Source organism: Tachyglossus aculeatus, chromosome 19 (assembly GCF_015852505.1).
Source record: "Tachyglossus aculeatus isolate mTacAcu1 chromosome 19, mTacAcu1.pri, whole genome shotgun sequence".
Lineage (NCBI taxonomy): Eukaryota > Metazoa > Chordata > Mammalia > Monotremata > Tachyglossidae > Tachyglossus > Tachyglossus aculeatus.
The window spans coordinates 9,385,003-9,412,198 of NC_052084.1; the positions used below are offsets into that span (position 1 = coordinate 9,385,003).

The 27,196-nt window shown below is 41.4% G+C and overlaps 1 non-coding gene across 1 annotated transcript; it reads right to left on the reverse strand.

Annotated features, from left to right (window-relative positions):
• Positions 1–19,824: 19,824 nt before the first annotated feature.
• LOC119941120 lies at positions 19,825–19,952 on the reverse strand. The gene has a single exon (XR_005455147.1). It is a non-coding gene; the product is annotated as a U6atac minor spliceosomal RNA (small nuclear RNA).
• Between the last annotated feature and the right edge of the window lie 7,244 nt (positions 19,953–27,196).

A 27,196-nucleotide genomic window follows, 5' to 3' on the forward strand; every position in this document is an offset into this window, starting at 1 on the left:
GTGGGGAGTAGAATGGTCAAAAGAAGGTACAAGAACATTCCCGTGGAAACCGCTGCACGGTGATGCTAATCGATCCAGATTCACTCAACCGAATGACAGAAAAGCAACTGGCCAGGCTGCAGAACAGTGTCAGGAAGAGGAGGAGAGGATGATAGAACACCTGGCGAGGTTATGTCAGGGTGTGAACCCCAATATGTAACATAATGGCAACAACCATCTTAATCACCCCTGCATCTCCAACACACTGTTCGAGTTAGCCTGGGCCATATAGAATTTACAAGATCACACAGTTTAGCCAGGTTTGATATAATATCTTCTGTGCATTAAATGGGAAGAAAAATCCTTTTTCACCAATTAGCTTGTGTCTACATAGTCTCCTGGTTTCTCTACAACGTGAATTTCATGACTCAGGAGGGGGAAAATAATCTGATCAGACCTTCAGCTTTATTATAAAGAATCTTTTGTGGTTTTCAGTCTCAACATTCCAAATGATGGATGCTCACGGCCTTCTAGATTGAGCCCAGGAGACCTGAGTTTTAATCCCAGCTCGACCACATGTCTCCTGTGGAACCTTAAGTCAAGCCACTTCTCCATGCCTCAGTTTCCTGACTAAAAACTGGGGATCGAATACCTGTTCCCCTGAGACCGTGAGCCCTAGATGGGACAGGGACTGTGTCCAATCTGTTTACCATGTATCTATACCATGCTTAGCAAAGTGCACAGCATGAAGAGTGTGGTTAACAAGAACCAGTTATTGTTATATATTCATCCTGTTTTAGACTGACTTCTAATCAGTCCATTCATCTGGGTTGGCGGCAATCAGAAGGCTCTACCAGATATGAAATAATTGTGGAATTTATTAAATGTTTACTATGTGCCAAACACTGTTCTAAATTCTGGGTAGATATAAGATCATCAGGTCCCACAGTGCTCGGCATATAGTAAGCGCTTAACAAATGCCATCATTATTATTATTATAAGTAGGAGGGAGAACATTTTTATAGATGAGGGAACTGAGGCAAAGAGAAGGTAAGTGACTGGCCCGAGATGGCCCAGCAGGCAAGTGGCAGAAGCGGGATTAGAACCCAGGTCCTCTGACTCCCGGGCCCAGGCTCTTTCTTGCTCTGAGCCGCCTCCTGTGCCTGCTTCTTAACCAGTCTCTGAGTAGGCACTACCGACAATAGATGTCCTTTGATCAACAGTGTCTGTCCTGTCCTTGATGACCGAATAACATCCAGAGATGCAGAGTCTGTGTAGACCTTGAAATCTGGGATGTGCACTGGTAACAGGTGCCTGTGAGACATCCCCACCCCCATCCTCATCCTCCAAGGTCGACCTGATTCAGCTGAACAAGGGAAGAACACAGCCCAAATGAATTGCACACCAGTTTCTTAGGCTCCCTGTTAGTTCTGTGCAGCTCTGGACCTCATTAAATTTTGGAGTGTGGCATAGATTGAAGCTGTCCGTCATGTAGCGTTAGCTGTCAATCCTGTGGATTCAAAGGAGAATCAAGAAGCTTGTTCCAGAAGAAGCAAGGAAGCGATTAACTGGCACGCCTTCTGCTCTTCACAAGCCCGAGCAGGCAATTTAACTGAAAATCAAGCTATGATGCAAAGTATGTCACCAGTGGCTAAGGTCCACTGCACTGAACTTGAAAACGAAGTTGGGAGTCAGGTGGTTAAGGCATGAATAGGGATTCAGTTGGTTACCGCTTTTTGTTTTTCTTTTTTCACCGAGCAAAGAATTGGACACAAGTAAATCTCACGTGGACTCAAGTTTAGGGCAGTTCTGATTTCACAATAACTTACAACTTCCGTCCTTAATAGAAGACAGAAATGAGGTCAAAGGAATTGACATTGGTCAAGGAAAATGCAGTATTTCTCTAAAATGGAACAGCGAGGCCTAGTAGGTACAAAAGTTTCATCAGCCCACAAAATACACATTTACTAGCCCATCCAACCCCCAAGGTGACACCGGATAAAGGCATAAGTGCGCCCAGAATTTTTCATGAGTTGCTTGGCATGAATTGCTTTCTGCCTGAGGTGATTAGGAAGGCTGAATCAGACTCTATCTTCATGGATCTAAACATATATCATGTCTGAATTTAGCCCCACCTACTCTATATAGATATAATCTATTTCAGAAAACCAATAAACATTCAAAACCACTTATTTCAATAGCCAATAATTGCCATGTAACGATTTATAAAAATTGCCCATCCTCTGTTTAAGGTTTGCCTGTGATCATGATAATCACCCCTGCCTATGTGAAGAAATGCATGCTTGCACAGCTTGAAATGCTTAGAACCTTTCAAGTTGAGCTTTGGCACCTCTTACAGTATGCACCGTGCTTGTGACAGTTAATCATGTGAACTTTAATTTCCTTTTTTTTTTTCACTTTCAAGTTAAAAGCGATTTAAGATTATCTTTATTTCATGCAGCTTCTTCAAAGTGAAGTTTCCAGAGCGTGAAAGCGTGAAACAATGGGAAAGAAAAAAACCCCCGCTATCAATTGTCCTATGTCTGTGTCATAGCTGAAGAACATCATGTTTTTCAGATGATGCTCAAGATAAATGAAAAAGGATGGTATGGAAAGGAGATTTGTCCCTGAAAAACAGAGTGCCAATCAATCGATCACCAGTTGGTCGATTGATTGGTATTTACTGAATGCTTCTGTGTTCAGAGCACTGTACTGAGCTCTTGTACAACGAGTTGGTGGCCATGATGCCTGTTTTCAAGGAGCTTACAATCTAGTTGGACTAGCATGGCTCCCGTAGCCAGATTTTCTCAACTGCTGTGAAGAACAGTGTTCTTCATCATGATAATGACGGCATTTGTTAAGCACTTACTCTGTGTCAAACACTTTTCTAAGTGCTGGGGAGATACAAGGTAATCAGGTTGTCCCACATGGGGCTCACGGTCTTAATCCCCATTTTCCAGATGAGGTAACTGAGGCACAGAGAAGTGAAGTGACTTACCCAAAGTCACACAGCTGACAAGTGGCGTTGTAGGGATTAGAACCCATGACCTCTGACTTCCAAGCCAGGGCTCTTTCCACTGAGTGAGAGTGGGTGAAGCAAAAAGTGTGTTCCAGAGGATGGAGCAGAAAGGCATCCATGACAACATCAGAGTAGCAAGTCTGCTGTTCATTATCCAATTGCAAGACACTCTTTTTATGGGGGAATTCTAGACTCATCGTTTTTAGGTGAATTAGCTTCTCAGGCCTTCAAGATGCCATTTAGTGAATTGTTCATTAAAAAGTTCACAAAATCTTCCCTACTTATGTGCAGAATTAGACAGCTGTGGCAGGGAGACCAGCAGAGTTGCCATCATCAATCGTATTTATTTAGCGCTTACTATGTGCAGAGCACTGTACTAAGCGCTTATGACACCAAGAGAAGAGAGTCAAGCTTTGAGACAGGCAAAGGTGAATCAGCTCCAAATACCACAAATAATAAATACAACTGCAAGACCAAAAACAGTCCCATGTGTGCATCGTGTGATTGGACCCATGGATCCACACTGGTTTGGGGGGTTTTTAGCCGCACATGCATTAAGCGGTGAATCTTTCACCATCAGAGATGCCTTCTTCAAGCTCGAAGAACAACTGTATATAACCGTTGAAAGAAGCAGATCTGTTTTTGACATTTAGCTTTCTCTTCCTCAACCTATCCATGGGCACCTTTCAGGGGAAGCAGCGTGGCTCAATGGAAAGAGAGCAGGCTTGGGAGTCAGAGGTCGTGGGTTCGAATCCCGGCTCTGCCACATCCGCTGTGTGACTTTGGGCAAGTTACTTAACTTCTCTGTGCCTCAGTTACCTCATCTGTAAAATGGGGATTAAGACTGTGAGCCCCACGTGGGACAACCTGATTACCTTGTATCTACCCCAGCGCTTAGAACAGTGTTTGGCACAGAGTAAGCGCTTAACTAATACCATAATTATTATTATAATTGAATAAAGGGTGCCAATCCAAGTGCAAGGCCAATGCAAAAGGGAGTGGGAGATGCAGAAATGAGGGCATAGGCAGGGAAGGCCTCCTGGAGGTGATGTGCTTTTAATACGGCTTTGCTTGGGGATCACATAAGTACGGAGGACTTCTTTTTATATCTGCAGATACTAAAAAGTTGACAATTGAAACATTCATACAGGATCCCAGAGTTTTACATGGATGCCACCCCCAGCTCTTTCATTCTTTTAGGAATGGAGAATCTCCTTTGGTGGTAGTGGGATGAGTGGGAGAGTGAGGAAGGCCATGTTGGTGATTTGGGGTATTCTGTGATCCAGAGCCCTGCAGGAAGTAGGGCTGGGCCTCATGGTCATCTTAGACTGCTCCTGATTGGATTTTTCTGTATCCTTATTGTCACCATTCCAGTCATACTTGCCATTATTACATAGTCGAGTATGAATTTACATTCACAAAGCATTCATTTCATAAAGCGATTTCTCTGTGTTACACGTGTTAGATTGCCATCTGTTGTCACTCTGTTCATTTGCTTGCAGATAATTACTATCGATTGCCAAAGGTGTAAACATCCAGCTCTGGTTGAAAAGTGATGTCTTCAATGACAAATGTTTTACATGTAGCTGCATTTGCTTTTGAGGCATCTGGTGAATGTCAGAAGTCACTGGTGTTGACACACGGATACTCCCTGAAAATCCCTGTCAAAAAATTCATGGAGGATTGTTGACAGTGACCATTTTTCACTTAATGTAGTCAACCTATATGCCATTATTTTGGGTTGTTTAGCTTTCAGCGGGATGTTATTACTCAGGAAGCTGTATGGTTCATTCCCAGTATCACTGAAGAGGGCAGATGGCTTCTTTACCTTTGTTAAAGTATAGGAGCTATGTCTGTAGAGATGGCCATCTCATTTCAGTGATCTTCTGATAGCATCATCAGTGGTATTTACTGAGCACTTTCTGTGGACTGTACTATGCGCCTGGGAGAGTACAATACATGTTGGTGGATGTGTTGATCTACACATTATGTTGGTCAAGTTGTCAGGCATGTTTCCTGCACCCATTGAGCTTACAGCCTAGGGGACTACAGCCTATGTGTGTGTGTACATATATCTGCCTGTATAGCTAGATATATGCCATATATAGTCTATGATTTCAAAGGCCATGGTCCATATGTGTAGTTGAATAGACTGTAGATTGGCTAACATTTCCTCCTGCATTGTTGGCACCTGAAAATAATAATAATGATGGCATTTATTATGCGCTTACTATGTGCAAAGCACTGTTCTAAGCACTGGGGAGGTTACAAGGTGATCAGGTTGTCCCACGGGGGGTTCACAGTCTTCATCCCCATTTTACAGATGAGGTAACTGGGGCACAGAGCAGTGAAGTGACTTGCCCAAAGTCACACAGCTAATAGTTTCTTGCTCCACTAATATGTGTCCTATACAGGGCTGGTAGATTTTTTAGTTGTCTCTTGGTTAATAATGCAGAGGAATAGCACTCCATGTGTTTGCAAGCTCATAGGTAGTAAGTGATTGGTGGTAGAAATATACATTTCCATTTTTAAAGGAACTAATGTTAAATAACATTAGTGTCTAAAGCACTGACCTAATGATTAAAATAACTATAGTATTTTTCAGGTGGTTACTATGTGGCACACATTGTGATAAGTATTGGGGTATGTACAAGATAATCAGGTCAGACATGGTTCCTGTCCCTCATGGGGCTCACAGTCTAAGGTGGAAGGAGAATAGATTTTTATCATCTTACAGATGAGGAAAATGAGGCACAGAGAAGTTCAAGTGACTTGCTCAAGGCGACATAGCAGGCAAGTGGTGAGGTCAGAAATAAAACCCAGGTCTTCTGATTCCCAGGCCCGTGCTCTTTCCACTGGGAGAAAGAAGAGTTAGTGGCTGGTTCATCCATTCCAAGTGCATTCTATCTCCCTGTGAACAGAGAAAATCCCTAAGCCTTGTGGGTACATCTTTCTCCATCAGCAGACTGGTCGATCATCAATCAGTGAGAGAAGTAACAAAGATTAATATGATAATCACACCTGAATTGTTTTGGGCTCCTAGAAAAAAGCTGAGGATGCTATGCAAATGCAACCTATTGTTATTTGGGCTTTCGGTTATATCAAAGGTAGAAAGTTATTTTATGTTTAAAAAAGGTATGCCATTTAGCAAAAAGAGAAGACAGATGCAATTAAAATTGTGGGTGGAATGGACTAGACGCTATTACCCTTTGACTTGAGCAGAGGTTATCTTCAGGTGCTGTAATCTTTGCTAGGCCTTTGATGTTGCCCTTCATGGTGAGTTTGAGGAATCCCTTCTAGTTAGAAAGTTGAGGTGACAGTTGACCCTATTGACTTTTTACTAAGATCAGTTTCCTCCATGAGGTCTGGGTCCCTGACTCACCCCTCACTTACCTAATTATTTACTCTCCTTTCCGCATTGCCTATGTAATAATAATAATAATGATGGTATTTATTAAGTCCTTACTATGTGCCAAGCACTCTTCTAAGCACTATATTCCCTAAGCACTTAGATACATGTCCCATCCCAGATCCACTGCTCTAATGTATTCATCCATCACTTGTTCAATCAATGATATCTACTGATTACTTAGTTTGTGCAGAGCACTATACTAAATGCTTGGGTGAGTACAATACAACAGAGTCGGTCAATACGTTCTTTGCCTACAGCAAGCTAGTATCTAGTTTATTTTAATGTCTGCCTCTCCAACTTGACTGTAAGCTCCTAAAGAGCAGGAGTTGTGTCTACCAACTCTATTGAATTATCCCAAGCTCTTAGTACAGTGCTTTGCTCACAGTACGCGCTCAGTAAATACCATTGATTGGTTGATTGATTTTGATTTTAGTCTCACTGGAAGAAAATCAAAGGTGGTCATACTAGCAAGGCAGCCTGGGTTGTCAAGTGATACACGTAGTAAAGCGACTGAGCATGTGCAGGAGACCCACTGCCTCAATTCCAATGGGTAAGGTTGGGTGCACTCCAGCTAGCAAGTCTGTTCTTGGGAAAGATCAAGAAATTAAATTTGAAATATTTTGGACCTTAATCAAGAAGGAGCAGAGACCATCTGGAGAAGTGGATGATGCAAGGCCTTAGACTTGGGAGGAGGTCAATGGAAAGGCAAAAGGATTCAGTGGCTGGAGAGGAAAAAAAAAAAGAAAAAGGCAGGCTGAGCCATGCTACTATCCCTCCTCAATAACATCAAGCACTTAGGGAAATCAGCAGGTCATGTTGAGAATGACCTATTCTGAGAAATGATGACAGATCCATTTATCTGGAGCTTGGATCTCACTGAAAAAGTGAACAAAGGAAACTGCTGAAAGAAAATGTCCTAAAGAAAGAAGACTCAAAATGTGCAAACTCAGATTTTACTTATCAAAGGGAGAACTTCCCGGATTTCAGATGATCAGTAATCCAGCTTTCTAATCAGGCCGGTTCGAGCAAACCAGGAAATCCATTCTCACCCTTGTCTGAAAGTTGTCATAATAATAATAATAATAATAATGATGGTATTTGTTAAGCATGTACTGTGTGCAAAGCACTGTTCTAAGCGCTGGGGAGGTTACAAGGTAATCAGGTTGTCCCACGGGGGGCTCACAGTTTTAATCCCCATTTTACAGATGAGGGAACTGAGGCCGAGAGAAGTGAAATGATTTGCCCAAAGTCACACAGCTGACAGATGGTAGCTGGAGGAGCTGGAATTTGAACCCATGACCTCTGACTCCTAAGCCTGAGCTCTTTCCACTGAGCCACACTGCTTCTCATATCAATCAGAGGGGGACACTGGGGTAGGGATTGGGGTATGAGGTGAGTTTAAGGTGTTTTTTTTTTCTTTAATGAAATTTAAACATGAGAAGCAGAATGGCCTAGTGGAGAGGGCATGGACCGGAAAGTCGGAAGGATATGGGTTCTAATCCCAGCTCCGCCATTTGTCTGCTGGGTGACCTTGGGCAAGTTACTTAATTTCTCTGTGCCTCAGTTACCTCATCTGTAAAATGGAGACTAAAACTGTGAGCCCCATGTGGGACAAGGGGTGTGTCCAACCAGATTAGCTTGTATTTACTCCCATGTTTAGTACAGTTCCTGTCACATAGTAAGCACTTTACAAATGCCATTAAAAAAAAGCAACTTATTAAGCACTTACTGAGTGCCTAGGACTATAGTAAATGCTGGAGTTGATACAAGATAATCAATCAGTTGTATTTGAGTGCTTACCTTATGCAGAGCCCTTTACTAAGTGCTTGGGAAAGTACAAAAACAAAGTTAAGAGACAAGTTCCCTGCCCATGATGAGCTTACAGTCTAGAGAGAGATACAGACATTAAAATAAATTACATATATGTACATAAATGTTGAGGGGCTGAGGATGGGGTGAATAAAGGGTGCAAATCCAAGCAAGTGCAACGGTGACATAGAAGGGAGAGGGAGTAGGGAAAAGAAGGGCTTCGTCAGGGAGACCTCTAAGAGGGCATGTGAGGCTTTGAAGGAGGGGAGAGTGATGGTCTGCCAGATATGAAGGAGGAAGGAGTCCCAAGCCAGAGGAAGGGTGGGCAAGGGGTTGGTGTTGTAGACGAGTCTGAGGTACAGTGAGTTAGGTTTGTTTTAGAGGATTGAAGTATATGTGGTAGATTGTAGGAGGAAATCAGTGAAGTAATTTAGGAAGGGTCAAGGCAATTGAGTGCTTTAAAGCCAATGGTAAGGAGTTTCCGTTTGACGAGAAGCTGGATGGGCAACTACTGTGGGCTCTTTAGGAGTGGGGAAACTTGGACTGAACAGATTTTTAGCAATGTGATCTGGGCAGCAAAACGAAGTATGGACTGGAGTATGGAGAGACAGGAGACAGGGAGGTCAGCAAGGAGCCTGCAACTAATCAATGCTGGGTAGGATAAGTTTCTGAATCAATATGATAGCAATCTGGATGGAGAGAGAGGATGAATTTTAAAGATGAATAAAGGACTTTGAGATCAAGGAATGAAATTCGGAAGGTGTACAAATAATGTCCCTTTTAACAGCTTTCCCTGTCAAGCCGATCTTATTTGCTTCCTGGAAAAAAAGATGTTAGTTTTAGTAATGCTGCCTAACATCGCTGTCTAAAGAAGTGTATACCTGGTCTTGAGATGTTTCCACAAGGTGAAAATTAATCTGTGGGAGGAATCTGAGCTTTGGACTGCCAAGTTCCAAAGAGAACTTTTATGTGTTAGGAAAATCAACCAGGTAACTCAGGACCAAGTCTTTGACATGCTGGGAAGAGTATCTAAAACACTGTGGTTCTGAAACACACTTGATTGTTATGTTAGGTGCTAATAGAAATGGGGATATACTAAGAAAGCAAATGTTCATAGAGATGTTCTCTACTTGTAACAGAAGACCTTTGGAAATACTTTCAGAATTCAATTTTTCTTCCCTTCTCTCTTGCCTCCTCCTTCTCCTTCTCATCATCCTTTGGCTGAGAAGACAATCTGCATGGCTGATTCCAGTTTAAATCCAGTGAGTTGTACAGGAGCTGGGAGAATCTGCATGGCAGATTCCAGTTTAAATCCAGTGTAGGAGCTGGAAGAATCTGGTTCCAAATTTTTCTCTGATTCTTCTCAAAATCTTAACCCAAACATCGCCAGCACGCAAGTGCTACTTCACCTCCTTATTCCAACAGGGAATTTGAAAAGAAAAAAATTAAAAGGCATAGTTTTTTATAGGGGAGGAGGAGTTAAACTTTTAGAAGAGGGGTTGAGAGGAGAGGACGGGGCTGCGATGGAGTGGTGAGGGTGGGTTTACTAAGTCGTCCACGTGGGCCATCAACAAGGGATGATACAACAATTCTAACTGCTGTAGTAAAAGGCTGCCCTGCTGTCGTGGAACTGTTTGTCGACGTTTAGATGAACTTCCAGAGAAAAATAATCTGCACCGTTGTTACTGGACATTGTTTGGCAAAATAGGACAGCTATTGCTCAGGAGACCAGTGACTAAGCCAGGAGCCTACTAAATCATCTCGCCGACCTAACAGGGTGGTTCTTTTAGGCTAGTGGCCTCTTTTCTTCCTGCAGATTTATTTATGGTTTATATTGTTCACATTCGTTAAGTAACTTTTAGCAACCTTGGCTAAACTGAACTCACACTGTCAGCATTGCTTCATCACACACACATGCAAGACTCATAACAACCGTGGCAGTTGACTCATTTAATCACCTAATTAATTTTTGCAGTCTTATATAAATATAACGAAGCAGCTATAGAAATGAAAGATGTTTTCTGTCAGTTTTCAACCGTAAGACTTTATTGAAAGATCAGTAATTAACAGTAATTTTGTTTGAACAATCTTTTTCTACAATACATTGTTTTTAAGGCCAAAGGTTTTCAAAAAAGTGGAATTGTGTTTGTATATATTTTCAGTTTAAATGTCAGGGCACGTCTGTTAATACCGTCCTTCCCGTAATCCATTATTTTTCCTTAGAAGGAGGGTTCTAGTCCAGTGGTGTTGAAAGTGCATTCTACCTGAAAAAAATTATATATAATAGAATAACTGTGTCATCTCTTTCTTGTTCAATATGTTAGTAATCCTTGGTTGGCTTCAAACCAGCCATTGCTGGAGGCTTGCCTTTTAATATTACTTGAACGTTTCCATACTTTCAGAAAAGACTGAATGCGCTGTGCATGTTTGGCTTTTTTTTGAAAATCAGGATACCATCCTAAGCTCACTTGTTCACCCTCTCCCTCACTGACTGTGCACTCCTGTGTGTACCCTTCAAACACACTGATGCTCTCGTCACTTATGTACATATTCCTATCCTCTGACCTTTCCCCTACCTAATTTATCTTACAGTGTCTCTCCCCCACTAGACTGCATGCTTCTTGTGGGCAGGGGTGATATCTACCAAATCGAAAGCAGCATGGCCTAGTGGCAAGGGCACAGACCTGGGAGTTGGGTTCCAATCCCGGCTCCGCCGCTTGTCCGTTGTGTGACCCTGGGCAAGTCACTTAACTTCTCTGTGCCTCAGCTCCCTCATCTGTAAAATGGGGATTAAGACTGTGAGCCCCACGTGGGACAGCCTGATTAACTTGTATGTACCCTGGCGCTTAGAACAGTGCTTGGCACATTGTAGGCGCATAACAAATACCATCATTATTATTATTGTACTCTCTCTTACACTTAATGTAGTGCTCTGCACTCAGGAAGTGCTCAATAAATACCATTAATTGATTGATTGGTTGAAAATGGAAAGAGGAGATGGAGTTGGGGAGAATAGCGTGTGGCGTGTATAGGGCATTCTGGGACAACTGCGTGGTACAGCCCACCATACTACAGGGACAGTCCCAATTTTGAAATATCTCGGTATTTTTCTACAGTTGCCTGGGACAGCCTGCCGGGATTGTTTTGGCTAAACTAGGGCATGTGGTTTTGCGCACAGTAGGCCTCAATAAATACAATTAGATTGAATCAACCTACATGAAGAGGGTTTTTTCAAATGGAGGAAATATTCCTAAACAGAGTCCTTTCACATTGTTAATTTTAATGGGCACCCTGTTTTCACATTTGCACTCCACCCTTAAGTTTTTAAGCTTCTCAGAGGCAGGGCCGGTTTCTCGTCTTTTAAATGTACTTGAAGCACCTCAACAGTTCCCTTGTGCCCTTGAGTCTTTAAACTATACCTCCAGGGAACTGGAAAGGAAGGCACATCGAAGCAGAAAATTGATTTATGGAAGCTTGCACTCTTCCCTTTAATGCGTTCATTTCTCCAGTTCTCTGCCTTCTCCTGCCAGTTTTGCGAAGTTGTGCATCTCTCGTGATACTGAGTATCAGTAGGAATTAAGATCGAGGTCTGTGTGGGGGATTCTGTGAGGAAAAGGGAGATTCCTCAATAATATTGCTCCCTGAATCCACAGATGGAAGGCTCTGAACAAATTCCTTGAGGGCAGACTAGCTCTATAGTCCTCTCCTGCTTACTTCATCCAGTGCTGGGTGCACAGCATGCACTCAATAAAGAACAGAGATCATGTCTACTAGCTCTATTGTCCTCTTCCACATGCTTCACAAATTGCTCTGCACATAGTATGCACTCAGTGAAATTTATCAGCGGACTGATGGATTGAACAGGTGATTTGGTAGTGGCAGGTGCAGTGTAACTGTTTAAAATGAAACCGTCTTTCCCCATGCATCTTTTCCTAACCCAGGTATTTGCGCTTCTGGTCCTTTTCTAGATAGTTTTCTAGTTGTATTTATTGAGGCTCTCTTCTGGGTGTCACCTTTTCAGGAATCTGTCAATCAGTGGTATTTATCGAGCACTTACTATGTTCAGGGCACTGTACTAAGCACTTGGGAGAGTACAATACATATTCCCTGCCCACAACGAACTTCACAACGAGCAGTCTAGAGGGAACTAAGGAACTTAGGAACTCAGGCCCCAGGAGAAAATAGAAGCAATTAAATGTGTCATTAGGTCATCTCTATTTTCCTCACCATCTGCTAAGGTTTATTATTTTGAGAGTTGCTTGCAATGTATTTGAGGGTGCAGCGGGCATTTCAACAGCATTTTCATACATCCAGCAGCTAATCATAACTCTTACATTTGAAAGGTGTCTTAGGGCATGAAAGCAAGTGCATGAAGAAAAAAAAATATTTCCCAGCCATCAACACTTCACACAACAGCTGCAGGTTATTTAACACCAAACCTCCATTTTTAGTTTTTATTCTAAAGCGTGTATGGCCCCAGTGAGTTTATCAGTGTATTCATAGCGATCATTTCTTTAACTAAACTCTCTTAACCTGTGAGAGTGAGCAGACTCTCTGTTTCTGGATCGTATGTTTCTTATCAGCAATCTGGTACCAGTCATTCATTGCTAGAGGAATGTGTAGGACATATCGTCTAGAGATGCCTAGGATCAGAGTTTGAGTTATAAAAAGGGCTCTTTTGTACACGGTGCTGGATGGAGCAGAGGGGTATTTTAGGGAAGTGCCTGGGGAGAAAGGAGCATTTCGCATCCTTTGAGTGACCCCTGAATCTAGCTGATGTTGATTCAACATGAGGGCTTTTGGCAGTATTTAAAGAAGAGCCCCCATAACAGTAAAACCTAATACCAGTTGAGATCATATAAGCTCATTTAGATTAGTTGCATCTGTGCTGTACAGACGGCGTGGGTTGTCTTCTAGAAGATACATCAGGATGGCCCTTTGGGAACAGGAGACATTTGAGTGTAGGTTGTGGGGGAGACAGGAAGGGTTGGAAGAGGGTGGTACTTTTCTATGGGGACCAAAAGTCCTCTCTGCAGCCTGGAGATTTTCTTGGCCAAAGAGCTTCCAGAATTTTTCTGACTCATTCCAGCCCTGCCAGTTCCTCCTCGGCTTGATAGTCTCACACTTTGAAAGGCCTGAAGTTCGGGAACATAGGGTTGTACGCAGTCAGACTAGAACACAATGCAGAATGCTTATGCATAAGGAACCCCTTTGGCACATGTGATAAGGGTGAACTGAACTTCCCCACTCTTAAAAATATGGTGGTTGACTGCTGGCTACGCCAGTACTTTTCCCTGTGCTTTTTCTCAACGTCCTCCTTTCCATTATCCAAAGTTCCGATGCCAAAAATAATACATTAAGGAGGGACAACTTCAGCTCTTAAATAACTCAACAGAAATGTTTTTCATGCAGAAATACAACTTCGAATGATGCCACATGGCTATGGAATTCTGGGAAGCAACTGCTGCATTCAGTTCAATCCAGCTGGCAGGTCACCCTAAACTCTGGCCACCACGACTCTTACCGGGTGGCCCTTCTGGCTATTCCTGTGACTCAGTGAATCCTTGAGTGTCTTGGGAGCCTGAGGAAAGGCAAGGCCACAGAACAGAGTCGCAAACAGCAGTGGGCTCTGCAGCAACAAACCAAGGGGCCATCCTTAGGTGTGCTCAGTAAAAATTGGAATTATAATAATAATAATTATAATAATAGTAATAAATAATTGTATTTGTTAAGCACTTACCAGGTGCCAAGCACTGGGATAGATACAACCCAATCAGATCAGACATAGTCCCGGTCCCCATATGAGGCTAACAAGCCATCCCAAGATTTCAGTCTAAATCATTGACAACTAGATCAGCTAAAACTTAATCCTAGGAGAGACAAAAGAGAGCTAGCATATGGGAGATAGGGAAAAGAGAGTTCAGGAACTAGCATGGGTAAGAGAATGGAACGAGCAATGAGGTTGATTCACCGGAAGCTGAAAAACTTCTATACTGCTAGGGCCTGTTGACGCTATCCCATCCTTATCAGACTAGCCCTGCTCTTGCGTAGGAAGAAAGGGCATGTAATGGAGAGAGTTTAGACTCATAAAACTCGGATGAGATATAAGGGTAAAAGTCACTTGGATGTTAGTGAATACTGTAACATGACGACACTTGGGAGGGAAAATGGCCCTCAGAAGAAATACGTTATCTGCATCATAGATTGGAAAACCAAGGTACAACGAAACAAAAAAAAAAGTACCTCTTTCAGTTAAGCCCTTCAAAAATCAAGGTGCTCAGAGCCTGACTGGAAGGATGACTCTATATTTTCTTCTTTCTTTTTCTGGATTAGAAAGGGAAAAACAGTAGATATGGGAACCAGCTTAAGACTGTGAGACGCTGGAGAGTGGAAGCTAGAAGGCCTTTGCCAAAACCTTACCCCCTTCCCCATTCTCCCCTGTTTCATTCAATCTTGCTTATTGAGTACTTACTTTGCGCAAAGCACTGTATTAAGTGCTTATCAACCCAAGAGCTTAGAGCAGAGCACTGTTCTTAGAACAGCACTTAGAACAGCGCTCTGCACACAGTAAGCACTCAATAAATAGCATTGACTGATTGAGCCGTGTGCCCATCACTCTTCCTGTGCCCACACTAGTGCCAGATGGTTTCTCCAGCCTCTGGGGCAGCCCTCCCTCTCCATCTCTGCCAGGGGCAACCTATAATTGGATTTATTCTGGCCTCCTCCATATCTCAGGGAGGAAGGGGTTGCTGTTGATGGAACTGGTGGTCACCCAGAGGGTGGTAGGTAAGGGGTTCAGTGTCAAAGTGCTCAATAAATACGACTGAATGAAAAGCAAGTTTTGCCCAGTGGATATAGCAGTCTTAATAGGATGCCAAGGTATGTAACTCAACTCTTTGCCAACTCCTGATCAGCTCCTTCAGTCTCCCTGCAGAGTGTAAACTCCACCTTGTAGAATGCCAGCTTTTCCCCAAACACTGTAAGCTCTTTGTGGTTAGGGATTATGTCTGTCAACTCTATTGCATTGTAATAATAATAATGATTATTATTATTTTCGTGGTATTTGCTAATCACTTACTATGTGCCAAGCACTGAAATAAGTACTGGATTAGAAACAAGATAATCAGGTTGGGATAATCCTGCAGTCTGAGTAGGAGGAAGAACAGGTATTCAATCCCCATTTTACAGATGAGGAACTGTATGTAGTCTCCTAAGTGTTCAGTACAGTGCTCTGCACAAAGTGCTCAATAAATACCATTGGTTGATTGATTGACCGACCAGCAATGAAGTAACTGAGGGGGAAACCAGCATAACATCCAATGGGCTAGCAGAAAATAATAATAATAATAATAATAATGATATTTGTTAAATGCTTATTATGTGCCAAATACTGTTCTAAGCACTGGGATAGATACAAGGTAATCAGGTTGTCCCACATGGGGCTCACAGTCTTAATCCCCATTTTACAGATGAGGTAACTGAGGCACAGAGAAGTTAAGTGACTTGCCCAAAGTGACACAACAGGCAAGTGGCAGAGCCGGGATTAGAACCCACGACCTCTGACTCCCAAGCCCTTGCCCTTTCCATTAAGCCATGCTGCTTCTCTGAATACCATTCAACCCCAGTTTATCTTCCTTTTCCTTTCCCACAGTTCTCAGCTGTTGAATCAGAAAACAGCAATACCATTCTGTAAATTGGAAAATGAAAATAATCTCCAGAAACCTTGCACTGATGCCGAAAAAAAGAGAAAATTACCTGGCCGGCTTTCAGCAAGAAGTCCCAACCTGTCCTAGAGAGCAGGATCTAACTTGTATCATCAAAAATATGATATTCATTGAGCATTTACTGCATGCCAAGCAATGTGCTAAACAATAGGGAAGATATAAGATAATTTGATAAGACAGTCTCTGTTACATACGAGGCTCACAATCTAAAAGGGAGAGCAGATTTTCTTATTCTCATTTCACAGATATTCATTCAATTATATTTATTGAGCACTTACTGTGTGCAGAGCACTGTACAAACTAAGGCCCAGAGAGGTTAATTGATTTGCCTGAGATCACACAGCAGGCCAGTGGCAGAGCTGGAAGCAGAATCAGAGTCACCTGAGTTCCAGGCCCAGACTCTTTCCAATGGGCCACGCTGCCTGAGAGGCGATTTCACTCCTGATTCATTCCAAGCAAGTTTTCCAGAAGCAGAGCAAGCATCCGGAGCTGGGAAGCTCTGGGAATTGAGCCCAATATAAATATTCAGAATGGGTTAAAAAAAGACCAAGGGTACAAGAAGAGGCAGTTTCTCATCTTCTCCTGCATGCTCTTGTACTTCTTTTAGTAAATAGACTTTCAAAAAATTGCTTTTTCTTGTGATGACCCACCCCTGCCAGCCCTAACTACTGAATGATTGCAGGTCACCTCAGTCCCTACTGGGTTGGATGTATATGAATGGTACAATCCAAGTCATTGCCTATATCCGTACATGAACTACAAGCCATGTTGCTTCCTAAACCTACCAGAAAGGCAGATGTGGCCCAGGACAGCTGAGCAAAAGCATAGCTAGTGGAAAGTTCACAGGCCTGGGACTCAGGGGACCCAGGTTCTACTCCTGGCTCCACTACTTCTTTTTTATTATGATATTTGTTAAGCACTATGTGCCAAACACTGTTCTGAACCCTGGGGCAGATACAAGTTTATCAGTTTGGATGCAGTCCCAATCCTACATGGAGGAAGGAGGATTTCATCCCCATTTTACAGATGAAGTAACTGAGGCACAGAAAAGTTAAGTGATTTAATAATTGTGGTATTTGTTAAGCACTTAACTATATGCCAGGCACTGTACTAAGCACTGGGGGGGATACAAACAAATCGGGTTGGACATAGACCCTGTCCCACGTGGGGTTCACAGTTTCCCCATTTTACAAATGAGGTAACACAGCAGACAAGCGGTGGAGCCGGGATCATAACCCATGACCTTCTGACTCCCAGGACCGTCCGTGCTCTATCCACTATGCCATGATTTGCCCAAGGTCACACAGCAAGAGATTGGCAGAGCTGGAATTAGAATACAGGTTCTCTGACTCTCAGGCTGCGACCTTGGGTAAGTCCCTTTACTTCTCTGGGCCTCAGTTTCCTCATCCATAAATGGGGATTAAGTACCTGTTCTCCTTCCCCCTTAGACTGGAACAGAGACTGTGTCCGATGTGATTACCTTTTCTTCTCCATCACTTGGCACAATGCTTGGCCCGGAGTGAGTGCTTAACTAATACTATTATTATTATTATCATTATTATTAAGAAATAAGTCACTTCACTCACAGCATTTAGGACAGCATTAAGCGAAACTGTGCTCCCTCTGGAGTTGCTGTGGCTGCAATGCCACCATCCCCAGGGCCTCACCTGAGAACTAAGTTCCTTGGCAAACTGGAGTGGTTCCGAAGCGAGGCTTTACCCTGAAGTAGAGAAAAACATTTTCTATAGGCAGAACTCCTCTGTCACTAAATTAATGTCTGGTTTTACACTGCAACTCGGTGACAAAAAAAATTGGAAGGATAAAGGAACAATGGTTTAAAAGTTTCCCAATATCTACTCCTAAAGAGACAATCCCTAATCCCTTTTCATCTTAAAAAATCTTACATTTAAACATTTTTATCACTAGTGGAAATATTAGCATGTTAAAAAAATAGATACTGTTGGGTGGAGGCAAGATTCCCTGAGAAGACCCTGAATTCTCTGGTTAATCACATCAAAATAGGCTATCTTGGAAGCCGTTTTCTTTTATCTCTTCGTTTGCCTAGAACTCTCTTCACACTCTGTAAATAAGAAAATAATGGACTATATAACATAAATATGTAAATAATGCCCACAGAGCTGTGAGAAATATCTTGTGGATAGTGGGAGTCATCAACTTCACCCATCCCCGACAGTATCCTTGGGGCAAAAGAGGCATCTTTCTTCGGAGGGCATTGAAGCTTTTCACCCTCCCACCAGTAATTGATTTTAGAGATCTGAAGCTTCCCTCTCGTATATGAGCAATTTAAAGGACAATTCTTACATGGTCCCAAGTTGAAATTTGTCTTTCAGGGCTGACCATGGCACAGGAATGCATTCTTTTGGGTCTTTTCTGGTTAACAATTCAGTACTTCGTTATTGCCACAGGGGGAACTGTTGGCTTAATTTTTGCAGTGAAGCAATGCTGTTGAAATTATTAAGCTAACGATTTATACTTCTGCGATCCAACAATCTCTCATGTTTAAGTTGGTTACTCTGTTTTGTTTACTGTTTATAACTACCATCGTTGTGCCACTAAAAATACTTGCCAGTTTGCACGGTTTATTCATCCCAGTGGATCCTGACAAATCATCGATTGAGAAAAGATCCTCATTTCTGTTGAAAAAGAATCTCCGAGTTATGCATTAAACCTCTGTGCTCCGCTACATAGACGGAAAGTTCAGTGCAACTGAACAATGGATGTCAAAATCTACTTATTTTAACACTTGCTTCTGGTTTTATCATAGTGGAAACTCTGAGTGTGTTTTAGGAGTGCAGTCCTATGAGTACATCAATTGCGGACTATGAGCTCACTTACTCTTCCTCTGGGTCCCCACAATGTCCCTATTAAGGATCCAATTTGCTTGGAAAAAAAGTCAACGTTGCACATGTTTAAAAATCTGCAAGTTTGTTAGCTGGCAGTGAGTCTTCTCATTTAACTCCGTGCAAAAGGAACATTCAGAATGTTGCAGCATACAGTGGTATGGAAAACATATTATCCATACTGCAATTTTAATCGGAAGTACTTATCTAATTTCATAGTACTTTTCACGGTTCTCAAACGGAGACAGAGAATTGCCCCATTTTGAGACAAACAATGGTGAAAGCAAAATGAAATGAAAGAAGCAGATTTTCTCTGGTTATCCACTTAAAGTAAATAGACTTGAGAAAAGAAGTCCATGAAAGAAGTCTGATTCTCATTGTAAAACAAGTGTTACTGATTCAATTCCGGGCGTCTTACTGATAACTCATTTAATGTAGAATTGAACTTTTGATTGTTCTTTATCGTGGAACATCTACATATTGGATTTGAATTATCTTGGCCAGTTGTATCCTGAGAGCAATATAGGTCTTGCGCTCAAGGCAGAACAAAGTGTTCTCGGTCCGCTCATAGTTCTTGGCAATCAGCATAATAGGTAATAGGCAAAAATTTTTAAGTGGAAAATTCCAGAATTTAGTATATGAAATCTTCCCAAAGTGTAGAAAGCTTAATTTCTGGAATTTAAGTAGTCAAGATAACCATGGGGACATTTTCAAGGGTCCAAATTGAGCGTGAGGGTGAATTCTGACAACCCAATTAATAATAAGATAATGATGGCATTTATTAAGCACTTACTATGTGCAAAGCACTGTTCTAAGTGCTGGGGAGGTTACAAGGTGATCAGGTTGTCCCACGGGGGGCTCACAGTCTTAATCCCCATTTTACAGATGAGGTAACTGAGACACAGAGAAGTTAAGTGACTTGCCCAAAGTCACACAGTTGACAATTGGCAGAGCTGGGATTTGAACCGTGACCTCTGACTCCAAAGTCCGTGCTCTTTCCACTGAGCCATGCTGCTTCTCTAAAAAACTTGGTTATATACCACGAAATAGGTGGCAATGCCTTAACCATATATGTGTTGTATAGGCCACCTGGACCTCTTCCATCCTTCTCAAGGGGAGTGCTAACCTTCTGTCCTTTCACACAACTCTCCCAAGCACTGCATGGAGTAAGCAGTCAGTGAATACCATTGATTGATTAATTCAGACAGGCTGGTTTCCAGTTGGTTTGCCACCCCGTTCAGATCATCAACACCAGGTACCCCTGTGACTTTTGTTCTGTTTTTTGTTCTGTTGTTCTGTCTTGCCTCCTTTCCTTCCCCACAGCACCTGTATATATGTATATATGTTTGTACATATTTATTACTCTATTTATTTTACTTGTACATATCTATTCTATTTATTATATTTTGTTAATATGTTTGGTTTTGTTCTCTGTCTACCCCTTCTAGACTGTGAGCCCACTGTTGGGTAGGGATTGTCTCTATATGTTGCCAACTTGTACTTCCCAAGCGCTTAGTACAGTGCTCTGCACACAGTAAGCGCTCAATAAATACGATTGATTGATTTTTAGCAAAATTCCATGGCATAAATTCATTCAAACAGCTTATTGAGCACTTACTGTGAGAAAAGCACTGTACTAAATACTTTGGAGCAAGAGCAGAAGCAAATAATGTGAATTCTTTCTGCCTTGGCTAATGCTGCCTAGCTGCTCAGAAACAGAGTCCATGTCTAGGGTGACATAGGAGGAGAACGCAAGTGCCCTGGGCAAAGAGGGGTCAGAGATCACCCAGGAGAGACAATCTAGGCTTGATGTGTGATATGATCATGTTATACTGTGTCTCCAGGTTGCACATGTAACGTCATGTGCATCTGGGCATCCAGTATCTGTAAGTCTCCTCAGTGGTCATTCTAGTCATCAGCACCCGATGTCAGATGATAATTGTGACCAATTGAGAGGATACCTAAAGACACTACATCACAGTTCTTTGGCCGGTTACCACAAAGCCATCATCATCATTGTCATCATCCAGTAGCATTTATTGAGTGCCTATTAGGTGTAAGTCTGTGTACTAAGCTCTTGGGAGAGTACCACAGAGTTTGAAGACACAGTCCCTGCCCTCATATAGCTAGTCTGGCAGGGGAGACAGACACTTAAATACATTTTGCATCCACCAAGTGAACCGGGCTGAATTTTGAGGAAAAATGTTAATTATGAATTGTCCTTGGTGTGCTCTCTGGATTGAAAACAACGTATAGACTTCAGTCAATCAACAGTATTTATTGAATGTGTAATGTATAAACACTAGGGAAAGTACAATATAACACAGTTCGTAGGCATGTTTCCGGCCCATGACGGGCTTACAGTCTAAAGAGGGAATTAAATCAGCTGGGAAGCAGCAGACAGATGCACTTACCATCTCTATTTTCTTTTCAAACTTCTGTGCAGTATGTAACATGATATATATTTTGCCCATTTGCGGATGTTATCAAACTTTAAATTTGGGGAAAAAATGAGCCAATCATTTTCTGTCATGTAAATCTTCAGGGCACTTCATAAAATAATAAGTACCCAATGAACATTTAATAAGTATTCATTATTGAGGGCAATGATGATACCACTCTCAGATAGAATCATAGGCCTGGCTAAAGTCAAATTGTATTACATAAGATCCTGAGCTGATTGCCCAGAAAAGGTACAGAGAAATGGTGCTAATGATAGCCTAATCTACATCAGCAAGATCAGTTATGCACTGGAGATAATTATCTTGACTGTAAACTCCTTATAGGCAGGGATCACATCCACCAACTCTGTTGTAGTCTGCTTTCTGAAGCGCTTATTCATTCATTCATTCAATCGTATTTATTGAGCGCTTACTGTATGCAGAGCACTGTACTAAGAGCTTGGGAAGTACAAATCTGCAACATATAGAGACGGTCCCTACCCAACAACGGGCTCACAATCTAGTACACTGCTTTGCCCATACTAGCACTCAATAAATACCACTGATTGATTAAAAAAGCCAAACTTTTCCCTCAATTCATTGGCTACATTTGGTGAAAGTAGTTTTTCAGCCTGAATTACTTGGGTAATTGACTGTTTTGCACTTCATTTTGTGAGTGAAGGCCTGACATATGACTCACTTGACCATGTATACTATTTTTAAAGTGAGCTCCCATTTCCCAAAATGTTTTATGACATCCTCACTGTTCAGACTAAAAAGCACTATTAAAAACCCTTCCAGTGGGGTATTTCCCTTACCAAAAAATAATTGCTTATAAGAGCAGTTAAAATGTCCATTCTTTATTTTTGAAAAATGTGATACCTTTTAAAAACAAGTTGAATTTGATTTCACTGTAAAAAAAATCTGCAATCCCAGATGAACAGAATTGTGCCTCAGACATTTTATTGCATTATCAAGGTCCAGTCTTTTAGATGCTTGTCTATTATTCTGAAATAAGAATGATGGCTCTGAAAATATAGTACTTAAAAGCTTTTCTTGAATATTGGTATAAAAATGAACCTGGCAAGATCTACACATTTTTAAAATTTGGGGCTGAACTCTAGCCTGCTCTAGTTTCCAAATATACTTTTGTGGGAAAAAAAATTACACTTACCAGTTATGTAAAGAAATGCTGTGATTTGGATTAGTGGACCACTAAGATCCCAGGAGCAAACTGATGATCTGCCCCCGCAGCACTTGTGTATGTATCTGGAATTTATTTTTATTAATGTCTGTCTGCCCTGCTCCTTGTGGGCAGGGAATGTGTCTACCAACTCTGTCATATTGTACTCTCCCAAGCTGCTCTGCACGCTATAAACACCCAATAAATATGATTGATGGATTGATGCCTGCTTTTATGGCATGAAGAAATACAAATTAACTGTTTTATGGTATATGTTAACTGCTTACTATATGCCAGGCACTGGACTAAGCACTGGGGTATATACACGATACTCAGAGTAGACACAGTCCATGTACCAAGTGGGGCTCACAGTCTTAATCCCCATTTTACAGATGATGTAATTGAGGCCCAGAGATGTTACATGACTTGCCTAAGGTCACACAGTGGACAAATGGCAGAGCCGGGATTAGAACTTCTGTCTCCCATACCCATGCTCTATCCACTAGCCCTCGCAGTTTCTCACAGAAATGCAAATCAACTTGCCCATCACCATTGTGAATTCTGTCCTTGACCCCTCATTTTCAACATGATAACTTTTACATTTGTACTAAGGATTTGCAGGAAAGAGAGATAATCTTTACAGGTCTGTGTATTTAATGGTAGGTCTTATTTCAGGATTCTGAAGTGACAAGGATCTTTATGGATTTTTTTTTCAAATAAAAGATTACACATTTTCTGGGTAAGTTTGTCTTCTTGCCAATAATAAATCTATCAATGACCCAAATCAATGTATTGGCTTAAATCTCACTGCAATAGTAAAATCAGGCTGAGGTAAATACTATCTAATGAAGTAGCAGGATTCCGAGGGTTGTGGGTTTGAGATTTAAAGGTTATATCTCAATTTTTCTTTCAATGTCCCATACTCATGTTGCATTTTTAAAATCAGTAGAAGGCAGTGTAGTCCATAATCCATCTGCAGATATAGTGGAAGTCAAAAAGTCAACAGCAGTGTAGATACTGCTATAATAAACCCTCCACAAAAAGGAGTTTAAAATAGAACATCTCCTACACCCAACTAATTACAGCTATCTGTGCAGTGATCTTTTCAACTACATTCAAACACACTAATAGTGATTTACTTCCAGTGGTGAGGTCACAGAGTTTCCTTCGGCCAAGTTTTACTGGTTGTGTTTGCTTTGGTCCTCGGTTAAATGTCTATGAATGTCATCAGAAAATGGACTGGAGTTTTTCAGATTATATTCTGACCCTCCTAGTACCATTTCAAGCCAAACTGAAAATAAGGGAAAAAAGACACACCCTTGCCCACATTGCTTTTTTCAGCACATTAATTATTGCCCTTGCTAGCTCTTCACTTCCTCCAAACGCTGTAAGGTTCCTTTTTAGAAGCCAATTTTAAATCTGTTTTCAGAGCCCTGTCTCGATTACACACAGTTTCTGAATTTGTAAATGAAATTAAATGATATCAGTAATATTTCAAAGTGTACTTGCAATTAATTTTAAAACGTTAAACCAAGAATAGACCATACTGTTACTTTTAAATACCAAACTCCTAGAAGGGTTTGCTTCATTTTCTTCCAGTCAGTGCACCCTAAAACAGCACAGATAGACTCGTGATAAATGCCCCAAGTTCATAGGCTTGCCTATGAAAACTCTGTTAGTTCTACTGCTCCTGAGATTCCATAAAGATTTTAGTCCTTGAATTTAACCTTATAGCACTTCCCCTGCCATGTCAAATCCATTATGCTTTAATTAATCGTATCGTGTCCCAGGGCTAGAGTGGAAATCTGCAAATAATTAGGCTCTTTGAAAACTGGAGTTCATAACATTTTCAAACAAACAATTACATTGCGTATTGCATGATCTACCAGGGTTGCAGCGAGTCATTTTTAGAAGCAGCTTTGACATTGCTAAGTGGAGAAGCATCATATTTTTTCCTATACACTTTGGCAAATGGTGTTGGTTCCTTGGCGATGATTCAATCTTCATTTTTCAAAGCAAGCTCCCATGACATTAGAATATACATTAAGTGGGCCGAATGTTCAAAAATTGGACATCGGCTCAGAGCTCCTGATGCTTTTCCGTCCTCTAATTTTTTAGGACAGATGAAAAGTCAAACAGTGGATTTCAACCCTTTAGGACAAAACTTAAAAGTGGTGGAGTTAGTGTCTAAATATGATCTAGATTTCCCTTGAAAAATCTATATGATGGTCTGTCTTCTCCACTAGACTATAAACTCATTAAGGGCAAGGAATGTGTCTGTTATACTGTTAATTTGTACTCTCCCAAGAGTTTAGTACAGTGCTCTGCACACAGGAAGTGCTCAATAAGTACAACTGACTGACTGACTTGTTCCTTGGGTCCTAGGTAAAGGACCCTCCACTTTATTTCCCACAGACCTGCTCTTCTTTTGGCAAATCTGCGCTCTGCTCTTTACCGTCTGGCACTGGCCTCTTTTTGTCTTTCTCCTCTTCCCAAAACCATGCTCTGTGTTCTGAGTAGCATTCCCCTTCGCTCCCTACTTGAGGGAAGGGGCTTAAAGGGCATTCCACCTGGGCTAAAGCAGCGTGATGAGTTTGTTGTATTGTTTTATGGCATTTGTTGAGCACTTAGTATGTGTCAAACACTGTACTAAGCACTGGTGTCACTACAAATCAGGTTGGAAACAGTCCTCATCCCACATGGGATTCACAGTTACACAGTAGTGGGGACTCAGCAAAATGTAAGGGAACAGCAGGATGACCTGTTTAGATGTGGGACTGTCAGATCGAGACACCAGAATGCTTTGCGATTTCTTTCCTGGACTCTCACACCTCCAGACACACCCTCACACCACTTAAGATTTTTCTCTTCTCACCCTGACAATCATAGCCAGCTGGCTTGTTTTTATCACAAACACTCAAAACACATGGGTAGTAAATATCAGTTTTCCACAGGTATTTGGAAATATCTTCAAGTCCCATTTCCTTTCAAACAGTTTTACCAAGCGCTTAGTACAGTGCTCTGCACACAGTAAGCGCTCAGTAAATATGATTGAATGAATGAATCAAAAAAATATTTTCTGTGGTATTGATTTCTTCCAAGTGCTCAGTTACGGTGCTCTACACAAAGTAAGCACTCAATAAATACCATTGATTGATTTATTTGTCTCCTCTTCCTCCTCACCTTTACCCCCAAATCCTAATTACTGTCCACCTTTGTCATGTGTTCTAAACAGGGTGACGGTTGATGGCACTCAGAAAAACCAGGCAAAGAGATGCATATGACATCGTAGGTGTTAAGCTGGGCATGCAGTGTGATGTGATGGTGTCCTAAACGTCATTTTGCCTAGCCCTGTGGTTGTATACAAAATCCAAGTTTTAAAAAGAAGAGTTGTATTTGTGTTTCTAATGCGAATATCCAGAAAGAGCTTAGATTATCCTGATGAACACAGCATTTGCTTCAGGGATATAATTTTATGTCCAAAATGGAATTCCTTTCTAAATGACAATTTAAACCTTATGGCGGTGGCTCTCTCTTTAACTCTTACTAATCTATAACAAAGAGAATTCTGGGTGAAACCATCTTACTGGATGAGATCACAATTCTATTAAAGAAAGCCCAAATGTTTTCTAGGTGCAAACACTCTCTTCAGTTATCTGATTTTCACAGTATTCCAGCCCCCCAGAAGCAGGAAATACTGGAAAATTGACAAGGAAAACTCCAGGTTTGTGGAACAAGTTCTAGGAAGAGGAAATGGCTAGGGTAAAGTTCAGATGAGTACCTGAGAATATCTGAGCTTCCAAGTAGTCGGTTATCCAAACAAAAGTTCCGGAGTTTACATACACATCCTTAATCAAAATACTTTCCATTTTTGTCCGAAAGATGAACAATGAAATGGTGAGTCCAGCATGGGGGTATTAGTGGAAAACCATGCCGTGAGGCCTTCCAAATTATTGGCAGTTTTGCAATTGTTCCTGCAGGACAAAATTTAGAGAGGCTATTTTAGAGAATCTGCATTTGTTTCCTTATTACATCAAGACGTTTCTTAAGGATGAAATCAAATAAATCAAATTAATCTGGGCCTTGTTCTGGTTTTTAATACGCAGATATTTTCATGTGTAATATTTTTAATATTATATGCAGCTATGAAAGTGAAAACATCAGTAGATGGACCATAGCTCTGATCAAGATAGCGTAGGAATTGTCAAGTTTGAGGAGCAAAGAGTTCATCTGTCCTCAGGCTAGTTTAGCAAACTGTTGGGGTGCATCATAAAGGAATAGCATTTCATTGTTTATCATCTGCTTGAAATATATTTGCATTTACCTCCACTGAAACCCAGAATGAGGAAGTGTTGTGTAAATAACAGATCAGTTGCTTTACAGTTTGAGACCTGAGAACAAAACAATTCCTGCTTGTTTACATGATATTTTGCTGAAAGCGATCTATATTTTAAGCAATCAAGAGATACTATGCATTCTGTGGACAAACAACTTGGGAAGAGAGTCTGCAAGAAGAATGGTATAAATTAGAGATGGCTGCCTCTCTGGTTTGGCAATCACCTCAAGCTGTTTTTCAAAGTATTTTGGTTCGGCCAATTTAAAACTGCAGTTTGGACAGGTCAAATCCCCTCTCCTTTGTAGCTAGCATTATTTTAGTGTTTTTTAACTCGAAGAAGACATCGCATGTTGAAATATACCTACGAGTGCATATATGGATGAAAACTCTAATGCCAGAACCTCAGTTGTGGCTATGTTGTGCAGACAGAAT